Genomic DNA, 12,067 nt, shown 5'->3' on the forward strand with positions numbered 1-12,067 from the left:
GGACCTAAGACTTTGTTGATTGCTTCCCCCACATACCTGAAGAGGGTACGTGCACAAACCCTCATCCCCTCACAGCCTGAACACTAGGGGGAGAGAATAAAAATGCCTGTTAAGGAGAAATTGCTATTCTTATGCTGCTTGAACTCTCGGGGTGAAGATTTCTAAACGTAAGCAAGGGGTCTCCACCTATTAAGCTTGGGTTAGCCCTGAAGGGCATATATAAAGCTTGCATATTATAGCAGCTACTATCATCTTTTGTTACCTAAGACTATATCTCATTTGAGTGTGTATGTTTACCTGATTTAATCTTGGAGATACCTTATTTCTTTTACCTAGTTAATACATCTTTAGTTAGTTTGTTACAGGACTGGCTGCAAGTGTTGTCTTTGGTTTGAGATCCGCGTACAACTGACCTGGGGTAAGTGACTGGTCACTTGAGACTAGGAGTAACCTGAATATTGTTGTGCTTTTTGGTGTAAGGGACCATCTATCACAGAGACAAGCTTGCCAGGGTGGCAAGATAGACCAAAGTGCCCAAGAACAGTGTCTGTGACTCCATGGTAAGGCTGTTAGCGTGCTTTAGGAGTTCACACTTGATACTTGGTTGGTGAAATCTAATTATAGAACATAAAGCCAGTTTGGGTTTGTGCCCTGTTCCTGGACAGTCTGCCCTGAAGTTGGCACTAGTGCTCCTGAACCACTCCAGACAATGTGACAAGAGGGTGGAGGGGCATCTTACAGCTGCTTTGTGGCTCCTTTGTGCTCACATAGCCTTCACAAAGGTGCCACAGGTCACCAAGGACCCAAGCCGTAGCACTTACTGAGCACTTTACACTTTCTCACAGCACCATACAAATAATCACTAATTCATGTTCACAATCCCCCAGAGAGGTACCACAGTACGATTAATCCCATTTTACAGATGGAAAAACTGATCCTGGAGAGGTGAAGTGACTTGCCCAGGATCACACAGAGAGTCTATGGCTGGGCCAAGAACAGAATCCAGACATTCCCACTACACCTACTGCCTCCCTAGAGTATTTGCAAAGCACGGAGGGATGCTTGCACTACAGACACCCATGCAAAATGGTATTATACATGTGTATTTCTTGGGAAATTTGCTTCACAGCATGTACAGCTATGAACATGTACAGCATGTACAGCTAAATGTTCAGGTGGGAACATTTGCTTAATGACTAGAGTGCATGGTGTTTGGGTTGCTAATGCATCCTAAATCCTTGCCGCTAACTTGCTGTTGTTTGTAATTGCCATTGCAGAGGAGGTAATTAAAGCAGTGGGTTCAGATGCTAACGTTTACTCCAATACTTTTAGAATAAATTTGTTGTTTTCTCTCCCTCTCTCTCCTTTGTTCTTTTACATTTCAAAGTCTATCCCCTGCATTTGCTGCTCAGGTTCCCTCTTTCACAAGCTTCCCCAGTGCCCCGCTGTGTGACTACCTGTCTGGGAAAGAGAGAAAGCCAAGCAACCATGAGGAACCCAAACTGCCAGTTTTTTCTTAGTAACAGTTACATTAAACAGTCCAACTCTTTCCTCTGCATTTCTGATCTCTTGGATGGTGCCGAGATACCAAGGAGATAGGTACCTTAATACTCTAGACAGAAAGGTTAGGCAGACCATAGATGCAAGTTAATTATCCATGAGAAAGAGGGTGGGTTGGTTTGTACCGGTGCCCTGATTTCCCCTCATTTGAACAATGTCTGTTAAAGCTGAATGAGGAAGAACTTTAGGTACATTTTTAACATAGTGAATAATATTCAAATAATATGCTAACAATATTTTGCCCTTCTACAGCACCTTGATTCAGAGGCTTGCAGACTTAATACTCCCAGCACACGCACTCATTAACTTGAGGCAATTAATGAAATAAATTTCAGAGCTCCCCTGTGAAGTAGGCACGCTTTACACCCATTTTAAAGAGGGGGAAACTGAGTCATGCAGCAGATAAGGCTCCCATTTTCATAAGTGGCCACTGATTTTGGCACCTCCATTTCTGAGTGGCTAACTTGAGACACCTACAGCCTGATTCTCAGAGGTGCTAAGCACCCGCGGCTGGAATTGGCTTCAATACAAAAATATCATTGCCTGAAATACCTTTCGTGACTAATTGGTGCCTGAAATCTGGCTTTGGTGTCTTTAAGGAAGCACAGCTCCCACCTACTGTGGGGGGCTAATTCCAGGACAGATCGTTAGTATGGGAGGGGGCGGGGCCTGTTGTGCGGTGGTAATGTTGACTACCTGAGGAACCAAAAGTAGGTGGCAGTAAAGGGTCGCACTTGGCAAAACCACCTGTTTTCACTTGATGAATACATGCATGGTAAAAATGACCATTTCCCTCCTGGGGAAACTGCCTGCCACTTTCACCAAACCATTCAAAGTAAAAACAAGAAACATTTTGCTTTTATGCAAACGTTTGTCTCACCTAATCAATTCCCTGCCATTGCAGGAGCACGGTGTTGTTGGCACCTCTGCCTGTGGCACACAACATTTTATTCTCCATCCTGAGGATTAGAAAGCTTTGGTTTAACTGAAGTAATTGGTCCCAACATGGTCTGTGCTCTACAGGTGGTCAGATTAGGTGCTCTAATTGTCCCTTCTGGGGCCTCAAACTCTTGAAACTATGACTCCCCGGAACATTTGATAATAAATGATTATTTCTGTGCAGATCTAGCTAGATGGGCTGGTTGCATGTAATGTGTAATGTACCATCTTACCCTTCAGCCTGGGTGAAAACTCAGAACCTGCAGAAAGAACAGCATGAAGGGGAAAGATTATTCAAAAGAATGAGCCTAGAGGGAACCCAAAACACACACACACACAGAGCGTCTTGCATCCCACTAATTTACCACCTGCACACTTGAAAATCTTGCATACAAGAAAAGCAGCAACTAATTGCTGGTCTTAAGTTAGGAGTGTACGTGGTTACTCCTCTTGGTGCACAATGCCTAAGTGCATAACCACGGCACATTCCACTGGCTCCGAACTGCTGTGAAAGCACCAGAGGAGGGGGTGAGAGCATTGGCTTTTTCAGCTGTGCTGGCTGAACACCCTGTGCAGAGTGGCAAGAACAGGCCAACATGAACATGAGAGTTTCTGAACAACTGGGGATATCATCCCTCAAAGATTTTTCCAACGGGGTGACTTCTTCATATTGAGCTTGTAAGTCCATCTGCTCATTCCATCGTGTCTGGTATTGATTAATGAAATGCCCTGTGTCACTGCTGGGGTTCTGTCTTGATAAACGTGATTATAGTAGGTTTCAGGGTGGTAGCCATGTTAGTCTGAATCAGCAAAAAGAATGAGGAGTACTTGTGGCACCTTAGAGACTAACAAATTTATTTGAGCATAAGTGGGCTAAAACCCACTTCAACAGATGTATGCAGTGGAAAATACAGTAGGAAGATCTATATATATACAGAGAACACGAAAAAATGGGGGTTGCCATACCAACTCGAATGAGACTTTGTTGCAAGGATAGCTTCCTGGGCTAGTGTTTTTGTTGTGTGGTGTGTGGCTGTCGGTGAGTATTTGCTTCAGGTTGGGGGGCTGTCTGTAAGCAAGGACTGGCCTGTCTCTCAAGATCTCCTGTTGCCAACTTTGTCCACATATCTATTCAAGAGACACCATCATAGGACCTAATCACATCAGCCACACTATCAGGGGCTCGTTCACCTACACATCTACCAATGTAATATATGCCATCATGTGCCAGCAATGCCCCTCTGCCATGTACATTGGCCAAACCGGACAGTCTCTATGCAAAAGAATAAATGGACACAAATCAGACGTCAAGAATTATAACATTCAAAAACCAGTCGGAGAACACTTCAACCTCCCTGGACATTCAATTATGGACCTAAAAGTCGCAATTCTTCAACAAAAAAACTTCAAAAACAGACTCCAACTAGAAACTGCAGAACTGGAATTATTTTGCAAACTGGACACCATTAACTTAGGCTTGAATAAAGCCTGGGAGTGGATGGGTCATTACACAAAGTAAAAACTATTTCCCCATGCTAATTTTTTTCTCCCTTACTGTTACTCACACCTTCTTGTCAACTGTTTGAAATGGACCGTCCTGATTATCACTACAAAAGTTTTTTTTCTCCTGCTGATAATAGCCCATCTTTATCGATTAGTCTCGTTTGAGTTGGTATGGCAACCCCCATTTTTTTCATGTTCTCAGTATATATATACATCTTCCTACTGTATTTTCCACTGCATACATCTGATGAAGTGGGTTTTAGCCCAGGAAAGCTTATGCTCAAATAAATTTGTCTCTAAGGTGCCACAAGTACTCCTCATTCTTTTTGATGATTATAATAGAGAAACAAGGTGGGTGAGGGAATATTGTTTATTGAACCAACTTCTGTTGGTGGAAGGCACAAGCTTTTGAGCTTTGCAGAGCTCTCCTTTAGCCCCCCAGACCAGAAGAAGAGCTCCGTGAAGTTTGAAATCTTGTCCCAGCCACCAGTAGAAATTGGTCCAGTAAAAGATATTACCTTGCCTACCTTGTTTCTCTAATAGCCTGGGACCAACATTGAGACAACACCACTGCAAACGGCATGATTATAATAGGTAGATCTGCTTCGATTATACTGGTAATTAATTGAGAAGAGTAATAAGCACACAACACTAAATACACCAAGGGCTGGTCTACACTGGAAACTTACACTGACATAGCTACGTCTCTCAGAGGTGTGAAAAATCCACACCCCTGAGAGATGCTATGCCGACATAACCCTCAGTGTAGACAGCATTAAGTCAATGGAATAATTCTTCCATCAACCTGGTTGCCACCCCTTGGGAAGGTGAATTAACAACAGCAATGGGAGAACCCTTCCCATTGCTGTAGTGAGTGTCTTCACTGAAGCTCTACAGTGGTACAGCTGCAGCTGTGCGGTTGTAGCTTTTTCAGTGTAGATGTACCCTGAATTAAACACACCAGCCTTTTGTCTTGTAAAACAGATGACCATGGATTGCAACTCTAGGCCTAGTCAATCTAGCAGATGAGCAGGGGTTTGCCATGAACTGGTCTATTCACCACTGGGAGTGCAGGTGTGGATTCCAATAAGTTCTTTCATAAAGGCATCTGGATAGTTCATTTTTCTTCTCATTCATTCCCCAGTTGTTTTACCCAATGTTTAATTAGTTCCCTGAGTCATTAGTTTTAAGACAGGGCTATACACCATTTCCAGATGCAATTCAGCAAGGAAATAGCAGAAAAAATGTTATTAACCTATTGACAGCTCTGGAGTCTCTTCAGTCTGTATGTCACAGAGACTCCCTCCTCTTCCTTTGTAACCTAGGAAACAAAAGGATTCAGTGTATGAATACCCTTTGTGTTGCACACAAGGTCCAGTTTCCCTTTGGTGAACACTCACATTTCCACCAGTACTTTGCAGGTATATAACATATGCTTCTGTGCATTAACATCTGTTTGTGCACCATAGTCTAATCTTGCAAATGTGCAAGTGTTAGAATTGAAGGGGATGGCTTTGCAGATGCAAGTGCTAATATTTCTGTGTTTGCAGATGCTGGGTTGTAGATGTTTAGCAACAAGTATGTCTGCATACAAAATTGGGCTGTGATATGGAGTACAGGTAGGGCCCCCACTGAAAATCGACCTCTCTGTCTGTCTTTCATAGGAGATGCAAGACTGAGGCGCTTTTCATGAAATGAGAGATGTGAGCAAGGCTAAATTCTAACCAGGTAACTACATTCTGCTCACTTGCTTTCTCCCTGATTGAAACTATCAAGGAGATTATTTTCCATTTCCTGTTGTAGCAACAACTGTGTGGTGAATTCTTGCTATATTCCACTCCAGAGGATTGTGCATTTCAATGGTGAGTGAATAGTCCCTATCTATATTTTGTGTAAAGCACGTTGTGATCTTTAGAATGAAAGGTGCTATACAAGAAAATATATAAACTGCTATAATTTTAAATTGCAAGTACTGCAGGTGAAATGCAGCCAGAGCATGTGCTTTCACTAACAAGTCTTGAATTAAATTCTAAACTAATATCAAATCTCTGTTCCTATCTGAGTTTGACCAGTACAGCTGCCTAGTTGGTTGTCAGTACTGTAGGGTATTGACTACATCACAAAGCCCTTAAATCAACCCACAAACTGGCTTTAAGGCAGTTGTTCAGAGAGAGAGAGAAAGAAAATTACTGTGCCACTTTATCTTTTCTCTGTAAATCCAGAGAGATTATAGAGACGAAGGAGTAAGCTGAGAGCCAATGGTAAATTCCAGTGTAATAGAAACCAAAGCACAAAACTGTCTCAGGAAGCCAGGGAGCAAGATACTCAGGAAACTGGTTTATCAGCTTTGGGATTGTTCAGTCCCCGGCTCTGGGGTGCAAAGAGGGATTCCTGCTCTATTTAGGGCATTCTTCAGTCACTGTCCCAGAACTATACATACGTGCCTTTGGCCCACATTTATTCCTCCCAATTCAGCAAAGCACTTAAGCATAAGTTTACATCCTATAAAAGCCACTGAGACTTAAGCACATGTATAAGTGGTTTGCTGAATGGAGTCTAGGAGCCCAGTAGCGGTGAATATGAGTACCAAGTTTAGATGTCAACTCCCACCCGTTCTGCCAATGGTACCGGCCTTCATTGCCCACTTAAAACATTTTTAAACCGGCTCTTTCATGCTTTCTTGCATGCTTCCCGTCACGTCTCCCTATGAACATGTGCAAAACCACCTCATTGTGCTCATAAAACCCTCCTAAAAGCTCTCCCGTGCAGGGATGCCTACAAAAACTTGGTAATGGTTAGACAGCTGGTGTGCGGAGACCACTGCCTTTCTCCTGACCAATATTGTCTGTTTCCTTGTGCTCTCCTGTCTATATGCACCTGATGTCTCTTACTTTATACTTAGACTGTAAGCTCTTTGGGGGCAGGAACCATCATTTTGTTGTGTTTGTACAGTGCCTAGCACAATGGCTCTTTGGTCCATGACTGAGGGTCCTAGGTGCTACCATAATACAAATCCTCTTCTTTCGTCTGTGTCATAAGTCGCTATCTAGACTGATCCAGCAGTCAGATGGCTGAACATCGAGAGTGGCACGAGAGCGCAGTCCACCCGTCTGTCAGGTTCTGCGTGTTCAGAATAGGTACCAACGGTTGAAACTGGATGTAGTATCAGGACCGGGCCAAGGGCTGTGCTGAAACTGAGGCCAGGGGACAGGCTGTGGGTCAGAACCAGGGTCACCATCGATAGACAAGCCAAATCAGGATCATAGTTTGGAGTCCAGATGGAGGCCAAAGGTCAAAACCAGGTTGGAGTCAGTCCAAGGGTGTCAGGGTCAAGAGGTGGGTGCCAGGCTGGAGGGGTTCAGGAGCAGGGCTGGAGCGAGTTGGAACAGGGCATGGATAAGGCTGAAGCAGGCTGGAACAAGAGTGAGGCAGGATCAGGGACAGGACTGAGGGCAGGCTGGAAACCTAGGAAGTTTGTAACACCACAAGGCAGCAGGAGGGTTCCTAGCTGAGTGGTGCTATTGCAGAGACTAACTCATGGCTCTGGTGGTGAGAATGAAATACCTGTGCCTGGGGGGGGTCATCTGACCCAGGCCCTGCCCAGGGATAGGCTGCTTCCGCAGCATGTCTGAGGGATGAGCCACTGCAGGCTCTGATGGAGGAGGGGTGAGTCACTGAAGCTGAGTGAGCAGCCCTGGTCTGGCTGCAAGTTTGCCTCACACCTTCAATCTTCTAATCGTACACTTCTCCACCACATGTATGACTGTCTGCATTGCTACCATGCAGTCCACAGGGGTGAATGAGCTTCCGTCGATCAATGTCTGCGCTGTGTCCAGCACTACAAATAATGAATAATAAATTAACAGCTGCAAGTGGCTGCATTAAATAATGAGAGGCTGTGAAGTAACCATCATCTTCTTAGGATGTGGAAAGATCCTAGGGACTGGCAGCACTTGTAATATCCAGATACTTCCAATGAGCCTCTCCCTGGGACACATTCCTCCCAAAGACTCATCAGAGAGACCAAAGAAGGAAGCTAAGGAATGGCCTAATACAGGCACTTCACCAAGCAGGCAGAAGTGACCGAATGGCAACAATTGCAGAATAAAAGGAGACAAACCAACAGGACTCCATCATTACCAAGATTATCTGAACCGTGCCAAAGGCAGTGCATCGGGACTTCACAATATGCAACTGAACGTGTGAGGCCAGTGTGGGAACCTTTTGTAGTGATAATCAAGGTGGGCCATTTCCAGCAGTTGACAAGAAGGTCTGAGGAACAGTGGAGGGTGGGGGAATAAACATGGAGAAATAGTTTTACTTTGTGTAATGACCCATCCACTCCCAGTCTTTATTCAAGCCTAAGTTAATTGTATCCAGTTTGCAAATTAATTCCAATTCTCTCGTTAGAGTCTGTTTTTGAAGTTTTTTTGTTGAAGAATTGCAACTTTTAGGTCTGTAATCAAGTGACCAAAGAGATTGAAGTGTTCTCCGACTGGTTTTTGAATGTTATAATTCTTGACGTTTGATTTATTCTTTTACGTAGAGACTGTCCAGTTTGACCAATGTATTGGGGCATTGCTGGCATGGCTGAAATATTCCTGTTATGATGGAGGAGGGGAAGTGAGAATGACATAGCTGAAGAGAAAGATGTATATGGTAAAGCTGGTGAGAAAAACTTCAAAGGTGCCATCAAAACTAGAATGGTTCATGAAATTGTGTCAATTTAGCTGAAATTTTGTTTTGGAAAAAAAATTGGGGAAAAAAGAGTTCTGAAGGATATTTCAATATTTCATTTTAAAATGACTTTTTGTTTCTTTTTTCATTTTGTACGATACTATATATTATTATAACATTTCAGTTGACCCAAAACAATGTAAAAATAAACCCCTTTTGCTTTGCAGAGAATTTTCAGGTTTTGTTCTGATTTGGAATGAAGCCAAATTTTGAAACGTCAGAATCCTTCATGAGATGGAATTACCATCCTCTGCACAGCTCTAGTACATCTGTATCCAGAATTACAGCAAATGAGTCTGAACCTGGGTGGTTGTGGCTATGCACACACAGCACAATATAATATTTCCACTGTGTATTATTGCTGTCAAATATATATATACACATGTACACAGATTTGTGAGTGTGACACCACACCCCATATTCTTCACAGTGATATTATTATATGATATGATTATGGCATAATTCTGATGTATTTTAAGCAAGATAGGCCATGTGAGATATCATTGGAAAGGTTATGATTTATTGGACATGGATTTGTTTGTATGTATCATTTTTGTATCTGAATTTAGGGAGATTGATTATATAGCTGTATTACAAATGTGTTTACACCTGGGGAATGCCCACTAGGCAAAAGATTCTCTGGTCTTGTCTGCACTGCCACTTACAGCATTGAAACTTTCTTTGCTCAGGGTGTGAAAAACCACCCCCCTGAGCGATGCAAGTTTCAGCGCAGTAAAGTGGCTGTGTAGACAGTGCTACAGCGCTGGTAGCTATTCCCCTCGCGGAGGTGGTTTTATTATAGCCGCAGCAGTGCTTTAACGTCAGCTATGTAGACATACCCTCAATCTAGATGGCTGGCTGGGAAGGGCCCATGCAGGATAATGAGCCATTAGGAAAACAATAGGCCTTAGAAGAAGCTTATCTTTCTGAACCTGGGGAGTCTTCCTGAGGATGCTGCAAACAGCCTCCAACTCATGGCCGCTGTGACACTACCAGATCAACTGGTGCCGGACTCCATCTTGGGACACCAGTGTTTTTCCACTGACTGGCATGGGAACCTAGCTTTGAAAGAAAAGGTTCTTGCCATATGCAAAAGCTGTATAAGGCAGGGGAGTGACATCATCGAGGTTCTTCACTGACTCCCCACCCAAAGAGACTCTTGAAAACACCTAAGGAACAGAGAGACTGAACTGGGGGAAGTGCTGGACTCAGGCTAAAGGGATTTTTAGCCTGTGAATGGAACACCTGGGGATTTTAAGCTGTAAATTAGTGCAGCTTGCCCCTTAAGAATCAGCAGCCTGCTGCTATCATCACTTAGGGTGAGAATCTGCTATTCATATCCAATCTCTTTAGTATGTTAAACTTAGTTTGCGGGTTTTATTTGCTAGGTAATCTGCGTTGATCAGTTTGCTATCCCTTATAATCACTTAAAATCTATCTTTTGTAGTTAATAAACTTGTTTTTGCTTTGTCTAAAACCAGTGTGTGGGGAAATCATAACTCGGGGCAGAAAGCTGTTGTATATATCCTCTCCACATTGAGGGAGGGGGTGAATTTCATGAGCTCACGCTGTACAGTTCACTGTGCAGTGTAAGATGGTATAATTTTGGGTTTACACTCTAGAGGGGGGTGCGTGCCTGAGTAGCTGGGTGGTTTCTTAGCTGAAGCTTCCCCATGCAGAGCTGATTACAGCATCTATATGTAACTGCAGCTGGGTGTGTCCCTACTTGTATGTGTGCTGGTAAAAGTGCAGGCTGGAGCCTGGGAAAGGGCGTGGCAGGCTGGTCCCAGCAGTACAGTGTAAAGGGAGCCCAGGCTGGTGGGTCAGGGGGGCTAAGTGGTACCCTACTTACGTGTGCAGATCAGCCACATGGGCATGTGGTGGGTGATTAGACCTTTAAACTGTTTGCATTTGCAAGTTGCCTATGAAAAAAGGCACATGGACCTTGGGTCTCATTTTACATTCATAGTGAAGGAGAGAGAAGGGAAAGAACGGAGGTAAGAGTTAGAATGAGCTTTACAGAAATGCACAGTGGACAAGTAATAAAGTCAATTAACTGTAACAGGGAATGGGATTAATGACCTAATTACAGGCCTGTTTCAGAGCAAAATACCCTGGGTCAAGGGAGAGCTGTAAGTTTACCCAGTCTTGAGGCTATGGTGAGCTCGTCCCAGGGAGGTGTTGCTAAGATTCTGATTCCACCTAGGCATCTGGGTTGGAGAATGTACATACACAGTCACAACTGCTGCTGAGAGCAAGCCACAGGGCAAACATGCTTACTCCTATACATGAGGGGCTGCTGCCCAGACACCTGTAGGTTAGAATCAGCTGTAAGAAACCGAGGGTCTGTACATTGGAGAGTGCTGTCTGTGCACATCTTGGCTGCAAAACATCCTTTGTGCCACGCTGTGGCAAGGAAGAAGAAGAATCCAGCTTTCAGCCCAACGATTTTAAAAGTCAAGCCATGAGCCCAGGGTTCGCCCTGAAAGGCTGGAGCCGCCAGCAGCCAGTGTGTGTATGGGACGAAGAGGGGTCACCTTTTCAGGGAGTTAAGGATGGAAGGTCAGCCTCAAAAGTCACCATCCAGTTGCACCGTTAACATTACCCTGTGGTGTCCTGTTTGTGGTTGTATGGGGTGATTTTTCAAAAGGCCTGAAGCCTGACCACCTTCTGTTATGGGGGTGCAATGAATTCACACCCATCTTCTTCTGCCTACAAAATGAATTGTGGGTGCCAATCAGACCACCTGCACTGTACAGTATTTATAGACTCTTTCGATTTAATTTAAAAGCCTCTAGGCAAGCCCTGGGCATCAGGATAATGCGCAGAATTCCTAGTCCAGTTGGAATGATCACCCAGCAACATAGCAGCCATCCCACTGAATAAAGCAAATTAATCTCACTGGAAACGATGTTGTGAAAGGAGCAAGTGCCCAGATTTGTTCCTTGACGTACAAAAATGTGGGCCCCAATTACACCCACAAGAAGGGAGGCGGGGCATCAGCTCTTCTGAAACTTTGGTCCTACAAATAAGTATCAGAGAAGCTTCTATGTGTGTCTATGTGTGTATGTTAGATATTAAGAGAAACTCCAAGGACAATTCTGCACTGGAATAGGTTACCCAAGGAGGCTGTGGGATCCCTGCCCCTGGAGGATTTTAAGAACAAGTTAGACAAACACCTGTCAGGGATGGACTAGGTTTACTTTATTCTGCCTCAGCATGGCGGGCAGGACTAGAGGACTTCTTGAGATCCCTTCCAGCCCTACAATGCTATGATTCTGTGCAGTGTGTGTGTGTGTGTGTGTGACATATTTGCACAATTGTGTGT

Source organism: Caretta caretta, chromosome 13, assembly GCF_965140235.1.
Source record: "Caretta caretta isolate rCarCar2 chromosome 13, rCarCar1.hap1, whole genome shotgun sequence".
Classification (NCBI taxonomy): domain Eukaryota; kingdom Metazoa; phylum Chordata; order Testudines; family Cheloniidae; genus Caretta; species Caretta caretta.